Below are 10,715 nucleotides of genomic sequence, written 5' to 3' on the forward strand. Positions count from 1 at the left end.
GGGATAGTTTATGCTGTGTTACAGACAGGGATGGTATTTATTATTGGACCAGTGTGTACTGTGTTACAGACAGGGATGGTATTTATTATTGGACCAGTGTGTGCTGTGTTACAGACAGGATGGTATTTAGTATTGGGACAGTATGTACTGTGTTACAGACAGGATGGTGTTTAGTATTAGGACAGTGTGTAGTGTGTTAAAGACAGGAGAGTATTTAGTATTGGACCAGTGTGTACTGTGTTACAGACAAAATGGTATTTAGTATTGGACCAGTGTGTACTGTGTTACAGACAGGATGGTATTTAGTATTGGACCAGTGTGTAGTGTGTTACAGACAGGATGGTATTTAGTATTGGGACAGTGTGTAGTGTGTTACAGACAGGAGGGTATTTAGTATTGGACCAGTCTGTACTGTGTTACAGACAGGGATGGTATTTAGTATTGGACCAGTGTGTACTCTGTTACAGACAGGGATGGTATTTAGTATTGGACCAGTGTGTACTGTGTTACAGACAAAATGGTATTTAGTATTGGACCAGTGTGTACTGTGTTACAGACAGGATGGTATTTAGTATTGGACCAGTGTGTAGTGTGTTACAGACAGGATGGTATTTAGTATTGGGACAGTGTGTAGTGTGTTACAGACAGGAGGGTATTTAGTATTGGACCAGTCTGTACTGTGTTACAGACAGGGATGGTATTTATTATTGGACCAGTGTGTACTATGTTACAGACAGGGATGGTATTTAGGATTGGGACAGTTTATGCTGTGTTACAGACAGGGATGGTATTTATTATTGGACCAGTGTGTACTATGTTACAGACAGGGATGGTATTTAGGATTGGGACAGTTTATGCTGTCTTACAGACAGGGATGGTATTTAGTATTGGGACAGTTTATGCTGTGTTACAGACAGGGATGGTATTTAGTATTGGACCAGTGTGTAGTGTGTTACAGACAGGGATGGTATTTAGTATTGGGACAGTTTATGCTGTGTTACAGATAGGGATGGTATTTAGTATTGGACCAGTGTGTACTGTGTTACAGACAGGATGGTATTTAGGATTGGGACAGTTTATGCTGTGTTTCAGACAGGGATGGTATTTAGTATTGGGACAGTTTATGCTGTGTTACAGACAGGGATGGTATTTATTATTGGACCAGTGTGTGCTGTGTTACAGACATAGATGGTATTTAGTATTGGGAAAGTTTATGCTGTGTTACAGACAGGGATGGTATTTAGTATTGGGATAGTTTATGCTGTGTTACAGAGAGGGATGATATTTAGTATTGGACGGGTGTGTACTGTGTTACAGACAGGGATGGTATTTAGTATTGGACCAGTGTGTACTCTGTTACAGACAGGGATGGTATTTAGTATTGGACCAGTGTGTGCTGTGTTACAGACAGGGATGGTATTTAGTATTGGACCAGTGTGTATTGTGTTACAGACAGGGATGGTATTTATTATTGGACCAGTGTGTGCTGTGTTACAGACAGGGATGGTATTTAGTTGCTATACTGTATGTTCAGAGAGATGGCAGACCTATTTAGTATTGGGCCAGTGCCAGTGTGCTGAAAGTTGTGGTGAGCAGCAGCAGTAGCAGCAGAAGCAGATGGCTAACAGGTTTGAATGTGTGACCAGTCTGCTGGCTAATAAGTGGAGAGCAGCCGGAGAGCAGCCAGCAAACAGCCAGAGAGCAGCCAGAGAACAGCCAGAGAGCAGCCAGAGAGCAGCCAGAGAGCAGCCAGAGAACAGCCAGAGAGCAGCCAGAGAGCAGCCAGAGAACAGCCAGAGAGCAGCCAGAGAGCAGCCAGAGCCACTGGTAGATGCTGAGCCCCTGGGACACTTCATAAAAACCCTTATTGGATTGCTACATTTGAACCCCAGCACATGGATACTATGGAAGAGGGATGGCTGATGTGGGATGAGGTGCTGGAGGTTAAATGAGAACAAATGCCATGTTTCCTTGTTGCCATGTTTTCAAGGCTGCAAGTAACACAGGTGTTTATCTATACAGGCTGTCTGTGCTGAACTGGTCAGTTAGATGTATTTCTTGAACAAAGTGGAACATTGTATCTGCTCATAATACTTAATAAATGTAATGCTTCAGTTTTGATTTATCACACGGCTAACTTTTTTGTATTCAGGGAGAAAAATATCGAAACATACTGTAATCTACAATGTCCATCTCAGATGCAATCTGCAATTTCCCAAACTGAACTCTTCCACTCTCCTTCCATAAGATGAAGTTTGGCATAGCATGCTGTTACTGGACATAAATCATATGCTTTATCATTCCTGCAGCCTCAATAAAACTCCTCTAAATGTAAATGGGTTCACGCATGGCTGCCTTTGCAGGCTGAGTTTAAAAGAATAACCAAGTTTGTTTAAGGGACGCAGCGTAAACAGCTTTCTCACTATTGTGATGATCAAACACACCAGCTGGTCCCCATAACCTGGCTGGCTTTCCTCTGGCACATATCCATAAAAACACACAATTATCAAGTAGCTTCTATCAGGCACACAAACAAAAACAGGCTGGGGAATGTCTTTCAACTAAGAGGAATGAGAAATGCTGGATCATAATGTTTTCACAACCACTAGCTACAGCAATGCCACAATCAGCATAGCTAGAGAGAGGGAAAGAGAGAGAGAGAGAGAGAGAGAGAGAGCGAGAGAGAGAGAGAGAGAGAGAGAGAGAGAGAGAGAGAGAGAGAGAGAGAGAGAGAGAGAGAGAGAGAATCAGACTCTATGAGTAAGAGCTGGGGCAGAAGAGGTCTTGAATGATTACCACCATCTAGTATAACACTGAAATTGTGTTATAAGTAATGCTCTCTAAAACCATTCCTCAGTAACTGTTGTGTTTTTTCCCTCCAGTAAATGGTGGTACTTCTTAACATATTTCTATTTCTGAGGGATTTGTCTATTTAATTACGTAAATCTGGTTAGGAGCAAAAAATAATATAAAACATTTTTATTCTACAAAGAGGCCTCAGCCTCCCAGTCAGGTAACCAGTACTCTGCTTAAAAACGTGCATTTCCACTATTCCTGACTGACTGGGGCTGATGATGCTGATTATACTCAGTTGGTGTTGAAATATTGGATTCTGAGGGATGTGCCTCTAGAAAGAGAGAAATGGCAGCTCAGTTCAGAATAAGTGGGAGGTGGGGTGGGAGGTCACAAATCTCAAATAATTCAATTATTATAAAGGAGAGAGCAATGAAGAGCTGTCAGAATGAAACACCCCAAAAAGGGAAAATAATACAGTGCTTGAACATTCATCAAACCGCTGAATGTTAGCGTTCCGCTTGTCCGCTAAGTCCGGTCCTCAGAGAGAGCAGAGTGTACACAAAAGGGTGTTTTTCATTAGGGAGAAAGTCCCTTCATTATCACAAAGGACCCTGGCTCTTTGTTTTCCCTTGTTCCCCTGCTCCCTCCTCAGCTCTGCTCTCTAGTTCATTAAGCTCGTTGCTGATAAAATGGTCTATCTGGAAGTGAGGAAGGGAGGGAGGGGGCCCAGGCCGGGCGACGGCGTGGCCAGGCTGATTAAGCCATCGTGGAGGTGCTGCCTCGCCTTGCCGGCCTGTGGTATGATGTGCTTCATTAACAAAATTGGACCAGATGGTGGAGACTGGAGTTGTTGTATAGCACACTGTATTACTTATACAACTAATATAAGGACAGGACATGAGACGGGAGTAGAAATTAACATGGACATTGTTTAATGCGTTTCACAGGAAGAACATTCCAAGCATTTCAATGTAGGTAAGCAAGGGGGGGGGGGGGGGGGTACAGGTGCCCTAAAGGGACAAAACTAGAATATCAATACACAACATATTCCTCCCCCATTACCTTTGATGACTCATAAGGAAAATTTAATATTCACTGTTTTGCCGATTGTTTTCTTTTTAATATAAGTTCTCTTAATGTAAATAGATGAACTTTTCAGAATAACCTTTTCTAAACTATGAATAGAGGGTAGACTGCCTCAGTCCCCAGACTTAACCCTGGGGTGTATTCTGCCCCAATGTCGGAGGTTAGTCTGAACTAAATAGTCAACCTGTCAGGGGGTCATCTTTCTCTTGCAGGGTAATGACGACGTACAGGTGAGTCTACAGTCACATTATCTCTGAGTCTGAGTGGTGATGGTGTATGCCCAGACTGGGGTGCAATAGTTCCCTGAGTAGGCACTCTGGCTGGTTCAGGTGAGTCTGGAGCACTTTCCACATTTGTAGGTTGCTGCAGTGGATGTTCAGGTGATAGCTCATAGTCATGGTAGGTCTCCAGTAGCTGATCTTGGTTTGTCACTTGACATGAGTCATCTCTGAGGTTGGTTCCTGGCAACAGTTGATCCACGTGTCTCCTCCAGATGATGTTTTCCGGTGTGTGAACTGTGTAGGACACAGGCCCTGTTTGTGCAACCACTGTGGCTGGTATCCACTTTGGGCCTTTGCAGTTCCGAGCAAGAACTCTCTCTCCAGCTATGAAGCTTCTGTCTTTTGCTTTGCTCCGTCTCTCCACCTGTGCTCTCTGTTGTGTCTGTACAACCTGTTTCGTCTTTGGAGGTCTCAGGAGGTCGAGTCGCGTGCAAAGCTGTCTTTTCATCATGGCTGACGCGGGTGCCACTTTGGTTGTAGCGTGGGGAGTGTTTCTGTAGGTTAACAGGAAGGTGTTTAGACACCTATTGAGGGAGCCATTCCCTTGTGATGATTTTAAAGCTTGCTTCATCATTTGGACAAACCTTTCAGCGACGCCGTTCGTTGCAGAGTGATACGGCACTGACTTGATGTGCTGAATTCTATTTGCTTCCATGAATGACCGGAACTCTTCAGACACCAGTTGGGGGCCATTATCACTAACGAGTTGCATTGGCAAGCCGAAGCGACTGAAGATTGACCGTAGCTCTTCGATGGTTCTCTCCGCTGAGGTGCTCTTCATCACTGTGACCTCAGGCCATTTGCTGTGTGCGTCAACTACGACTAAGAACATACGATCCTCTAGTGGGCCTGCATAGTCTATGTGAACTCGCTGCCAAGGCTCCTCTGGGAAGTCCCATGGGTGAAGTGGCGCTAGCTAAGGCATGTTCCTCATCTTTTGACATGCAGAACATGACTTGACCTTGTCTTCGATAGCTGCGTCTAGACCTGGCCACCAAAAGTAGCTGCGTGCAATCTCCTTTATTCGCACCATGCCACAGTGCCCTGAATGGAGTTCTTCAAGCACCTGCCTTCGCAGTGGCGGCGGTATGATGACTAGAAAACCCCATAGCAAGCATCCAAACTGAACTGTGAGCTCGTTTCTCCTCACTAGGTACAGTGAGGGAAAAAAGTATTTGATCCCCTGCTGATTTTGTATGTTTGCCCACTGACAAAGAAATGATCAGTCTATAATTTTAATGGTAGTAACACAACGTCTACTGAAGGTGGCTCCTCTCCCTGTTCAGGCGGCGCTCGGCGGTCGTCGTCGCCGGCCTACTAGCTGCCACCGATCCCCTTTTCATTTTCGTTTGGTGTTGTCTGTCTTGTGTTATCACCTGTTTTGAGTTAAGTTCGTTAGTGGGGTATTTAGGCTGACTTTCTAGGTTTAGGTTTGTGCGGGATTGTTTGTGTTTCCTGTTGTGGGGTTTTGGGGATTGTTTTTCCTCTCTTGTATCTTTGTTGAAAAGACATTTATTCCTGGGCTGTGTCCCGACTCTGTACTGGGGATTTTGCCCAGTTGGGTTTCCTTGTTCCCTGCCTAGTATTTTGGCATTTTTGGACTCGGTAACAATTAAACGTTCTACTACGTACCTTTGGTCTCCTGACTTCACCCCTCCTTCACCTCTAGTGCATCGTGACAGGTAGGTTTATTTGAACAGTGAGAGGCAGAATAACAACAAAAAAATCAAGAAAAACGCATGTCAAAAATGTTATAAAATGATTTGCATTTTAATGAGGGAAATAAGTATTTGACCCCTCTGCAAAACATGACTTAGTACTTGGTGGCAAAACCCTTGTTGACAATCACAGAGGTCAGACGTTTCTTGTAGTTGGCCACCAGGTTTGCACATCTCAGGAGGTATTTTGTCCCACTCCTCTTTGCAGATCTTCTCCAAGTCATTAAGGTTTCGAGGCTGACGTTTGGCAACTCGAACCTTCAGCTCCCTCCACAGATTTTCTATGGGATTAAGGTCAAGAGACTGGCTAGGCCACTCCAGGACCTTAATGTGCTTCTTCTTGAGCCACTCCTTTGTTGCCTTGGCCGTGTGTTTTGGGTCATTGTCATGCTGGAATACCCATCCACGACCCATTTTCAATGCCCTGGCTGAGGGAAGGAGGTTCTCACCCAAGACAAGACATGGCCCCGTCCATCGTCCCTTTGATGCGGTAAAGTTGTCCTGTCCCCTTAGCAGAAAAACACCCCCAAAGCATAATGTTTCCACCTCCATGTTTGACGGTGGGGATGGTGTTCATGGGGTCATAGCCAGCATTCCTCCTCCTCCAAACACGGCGAGTTGAGTTGATGCCAAAGAGCTCCATTTTGGTCTCATCTGACCACAACACTTTCACCCAGTTGTCCTCTGAATCATTCAGATGTTCATTGGCAAACTTCAGACGGGCATGTATATGTGCTTTCTTGAGCAGGGGGACCTTGCGGGCGCTGCAGGATTTCAGTCCTTCACGGCGTAGTGTGTTACCAATTATTTTCTTGGTGACTATGATCCCAGCTGCCTTGGGATCATTGACAAGATCCTCCCGTGTAGTTCTGGGCGGATTCCTCACCGTTCTCATGATCATTGCAACTCCACGAGGTGAGATCTTGCATGGAGCCCCAGGCCGAGGGAGATTGACAGTTCTTTTGTGTTTCTTCCATTTGCGAATAATCGCACCAACTGTTGTCACCTTCTCACCAAGCTGCTTGGCGATGGTCTTGTAGCCCATTCCAGCCTTGTGTAGGTCTACAATCTTGTCCCTGACATCCTTGGAGAGCTCTTTGGTCTTGGCCATGGTGGAGAGTTTGGAATCTGATTGATTAATTGCTTCTGTGGACAGGTGTCTTTTATACAGCTAACAAGCTGAGATTAGGAGCACTCCCTTTAAGAGTGTGCTCCTAATCTCAGCTCATTACCTGTATAAAAGACACCTGGGAGCCAGAAATCTTTCTGATTGAGAGGGGGTCAAATCCTTATTTCCCTCATTAAAATGCTAATCAATTTATAACATTTTTGACATGCGTTTTTCTGGATTTTTTGTTGTTATTCTGTCTCTCACTGTTCAAATAAACCTACCATTAAAATTATAGACTGATCATTTCTTTGTCAGTGGGCAAACGTACAAAATCAGCAGGGGATCAAATACTTTTTTCCCTCACTGTAAGGTTGCAGGCTGTCCGACATCTCTTCTTCTTTTCCACGAGTGACAATGTCCACGACCTCAGACATCACTGGATCAGTGTGGGTGAACTTTTTCACTTGGACAGATGTAACTGGGGCGTTCGTCACTTCCTTGAAGTAGAAGATTTCAGCCTGGGAGTGCTCAGTGTGTGCGACAGGTAAGGGAAGCCTTGAGAGGCCGTCTGCATTGCAGTGCTGCTCAGACCTTCTCTACTTGATATCGTACTGGTGAGCAGATAACAATAACGCCCATCGCTGCATGCAGCTGGCTGCAAGCGGCGGAATGTCGGTGTCGGGACCAAAGATGGAGGTGAGGGGTCTATGGTCCGTCAGCAGTGTGAATTGTCAGCCAAACAGAAACTGATGAAATTTCTTAACTCCAAACACAATGGCGAGTGCTTCACGCTCTATCTGTCCATAATTGCACTCGGCTTTACTTAAGGTCCGTGATGCGAAAGCAATTGGCCTTTCTTCACCTGATGGCATGATGTGTGAGACAACTGCACCAACGCCATAAGGCGATGCATCACATGCCAACTGTAATGGCAAGTTGGGGTTGAAGTGGGTTAGGGCCTCTGACTGAGCTAAGGCTGTTTTCGCGTTCTTGAATGCCTCCTCACATCTGTCTGTCCACTTCCACTGTTTGGATATGTTCAAAAGTTCATGCAGTGGCTTTAACATATTAGCTAGGTTTGGCACAAACTTTGCGTAGTATGTCAGTAATCCTAAGAATGATCTCAGCTGACTCACGTTCTGTGGGGATGGAGCTTCCACAACGGCCTTCACCTTTGATGGCGCCTTGTGGAGCCCCGAACTGTCGATGACGTGGCCCAGGTACTCAAGAGAGCGCTGGAAAAACTCACATTTGTCCTTCCGGACCCTCAGACCGTACTCATCCAATCTCTGTAGTGTAGCGTTCAAGTTTCTCAGGTGCTCCTGCTCGTCTTTGCCAGTGATGAGTAGATCATCGAGGTAACATTGGACCCCAGTGAGCCCGCTCAGTATCTGGTCCATAGCTCTCTGAAACAAGGCTGGAGCTGAGGTGATTCCAAAAGGAAGCCTCCGGTACCTGTACAGTCCTTTGTGAGTCACTATGGTCAACAGTTCTTGTGAATCTTGGTCCACATGCATCTGTAGATAGGCCTGACATAAGTCTATCTTACTGAATTTTTGTCCTTCAGCTAAACCAGAAAAGAGGTCGTCACTGAGGGGTAGTGGATATTTTTCAGCAGTCAAGACTGGGTTAATGGTGACTTTGAAATCACCACAGAGTCTGAGTGATCCATCTTTTTTTATGACCGGAACAACAGGTGTAGCCCATTCACTAACATTCACTGGATCCAATACTCCACTCTCGACTAGTCTGTTTAGCTCAATTTCAACTTTTGGTTTTATGGCGTATGGGACAGGTCTAGCTTTGAAGCATTTTGGCTTGCTGTCTGGTTTCACGGTCAGTTTAACTGTTATGTCCTTCATACTGCCAAGGTCTCCTTTGAACACATCCGCGTGTTTCCTCAATATCCCTTGTAGGTTTGTGTCCTCTTTTGCAACCATGTGAATTTCCTGCCAGTTTAGTTTGATATTTTCCAGCCATGTGCATCCTAGCAATGCTGGATGGTTGCCTTTCACAATGTAGAGTGGTTTACCTTCTGTTTGTTGAGCTCCACTGTAACATTCACGCTTCCTCCGACTGGAACAATCTCACCGGTGTATGTTTTCAGCGTCATCTTTGTGGGCTGTAGTGTGAGGTGATGTAGTTTCTCCTTGTATACAGCCTCAGACAGCAAAGACATGACTGCTCCAGTGTCCACTTGCATCCGTACTGCGTTTCCATCCAGTAGCGGTGTCACCCAGTAGCCGTATCCATTGTCTGAAATTGACATAACATGCAAAGATTCTTCCCCTTCAGACAGGGTATCACTTTGTTCATCCTCTGTGTGCTCCATTTTATGCACTTTCTTTTTGTACTTCCTGAAGTCGCGCTTCCTTTGTTCAGTACTTTTATTTGATTGTGTCTTTTTGTTTTTACATGCACGTTCGATGTGACCCTTTTTTCCACAACTTCTGCAGTCTAAGTCTTTGCACCATCACTCCTCTGCTTGGTGACCTGGTTTCCCACAGCGATAGCATGGCTTGCCACCTCCTGCCTTGTTTTTTAACCACGTAGACACCTTATGCACTTTGGTCGATGCACTTAGCTGTTGTGCGTCTTTATTTGCCATTTCCATTGATGTACGTACTTCTATTGCTCTCTGCAATGTTAAGTTACTCTCAGTCAAAAGGCGTTTCTGAATTGCCTCGCTGTGCATGCCACACACTAACCTATCACGTATAGTGTCACTCATTGATCGCCCAAATTCAGTGTTCAGATAACTGTTTCAATACAGCCACAAACTGTGAGATCGATTCCCCCTCCTCTTGATTTCTCTTATGAAACCGGAATCTCTCTGCAATTATCAGTGGTTTGGGGGAATAATGTCCTTTTAAGGTAGCCACAATTTCATCATATGATTTATCACCAGGTTTTTCAGGCGTTACTAGGCTGCGCAGTAGATTGAATGTTTTTCCTCCCATAACAGTCAAAAATGTTGGCACAACGACTTCTGCTTTAATTCCATTTGCCAACACAAAGTACTCAAAACGTTCTGTGTAAGAACTCCATTGTTCCACAGATTCATCAAATGTTCCTATATTTCCAATCAATGCAGGCATTTTCGGTTTATTTTTCTTTCTCACACTTTTCAGACGGTCCCTTACACCCAGACCCCTTTTTTTCTTTCTTTTAACTTTTAATGATGACTTCACTTTCTCCCGCAGCGAAACTCTTCCTATCCCTCGAGGCTCTCGTTGCCGTGACATCAAAGGCTAGCTAGCAAAACGTTTTGTTTGCGTCTTTCTACAGCGAAAAAAAAATTACGAATTTAACTCAGACTTTCTGCCGAAGACGATGAGTACAAACGTGAGAACGTTTCTTCCTTGTCGCCAGTTTTGTTGTATAGCACACTGTATTACTTATACAACTAATATAAGGACAGGACATGAGACGGGAGTAGAAATTAACGTGGACATTGTTTAATGCGTTTCACATGAAGAACATTCCAAGCATTTCAACGGGGAGGGGGGGTTACAGGTGCCCTAAAGGGACAAAACTAGCATATCAATACACAACAGGAGTGGTTCATTCCGGTGGTGGACAGGTCAGGTGCTTAGAGGTGACTGTCTGCTGTGTGTCCTGCACAGAAACACAACGCTTAACCTCAAACTATTTCTCCATAGAGACGGAAGTGTGACTTGTTGTTGACTCCTATTCTGATATTGTTAAGTCAAGTTGAGTTTT

General features: G+C 44.7%; 1 pseudogene; it reads right to left on the reverse strand.

Moving 5' to 3' along the window:
- Nucleotides 1–7,381: 7,381 nt before the first annotated feature.
- Nucleotides 7,382–9,735, reverse strand: LOC115172703 (uncharacterized protein K02A2.6-like; annotated as a pseudogene).
- Between the last annotated feature and the right edge of the window lie 980 nt (nucleotides 9,736–10,715).

Source organism: Salmo trutta, chromosome 33 (assembly GCF_901001165.1).
Source record: "Salmo trutta chromosome 33, fSalTru1.1, whole genome shotgun sequence".
Classification (NCBI taxonomy): domain Eukaryota; kingdom Metazoa; phylum Chordata; class Actinopteri; order Salmoniformes; family Salmonidae; genus Salmo; species Salmo trutta.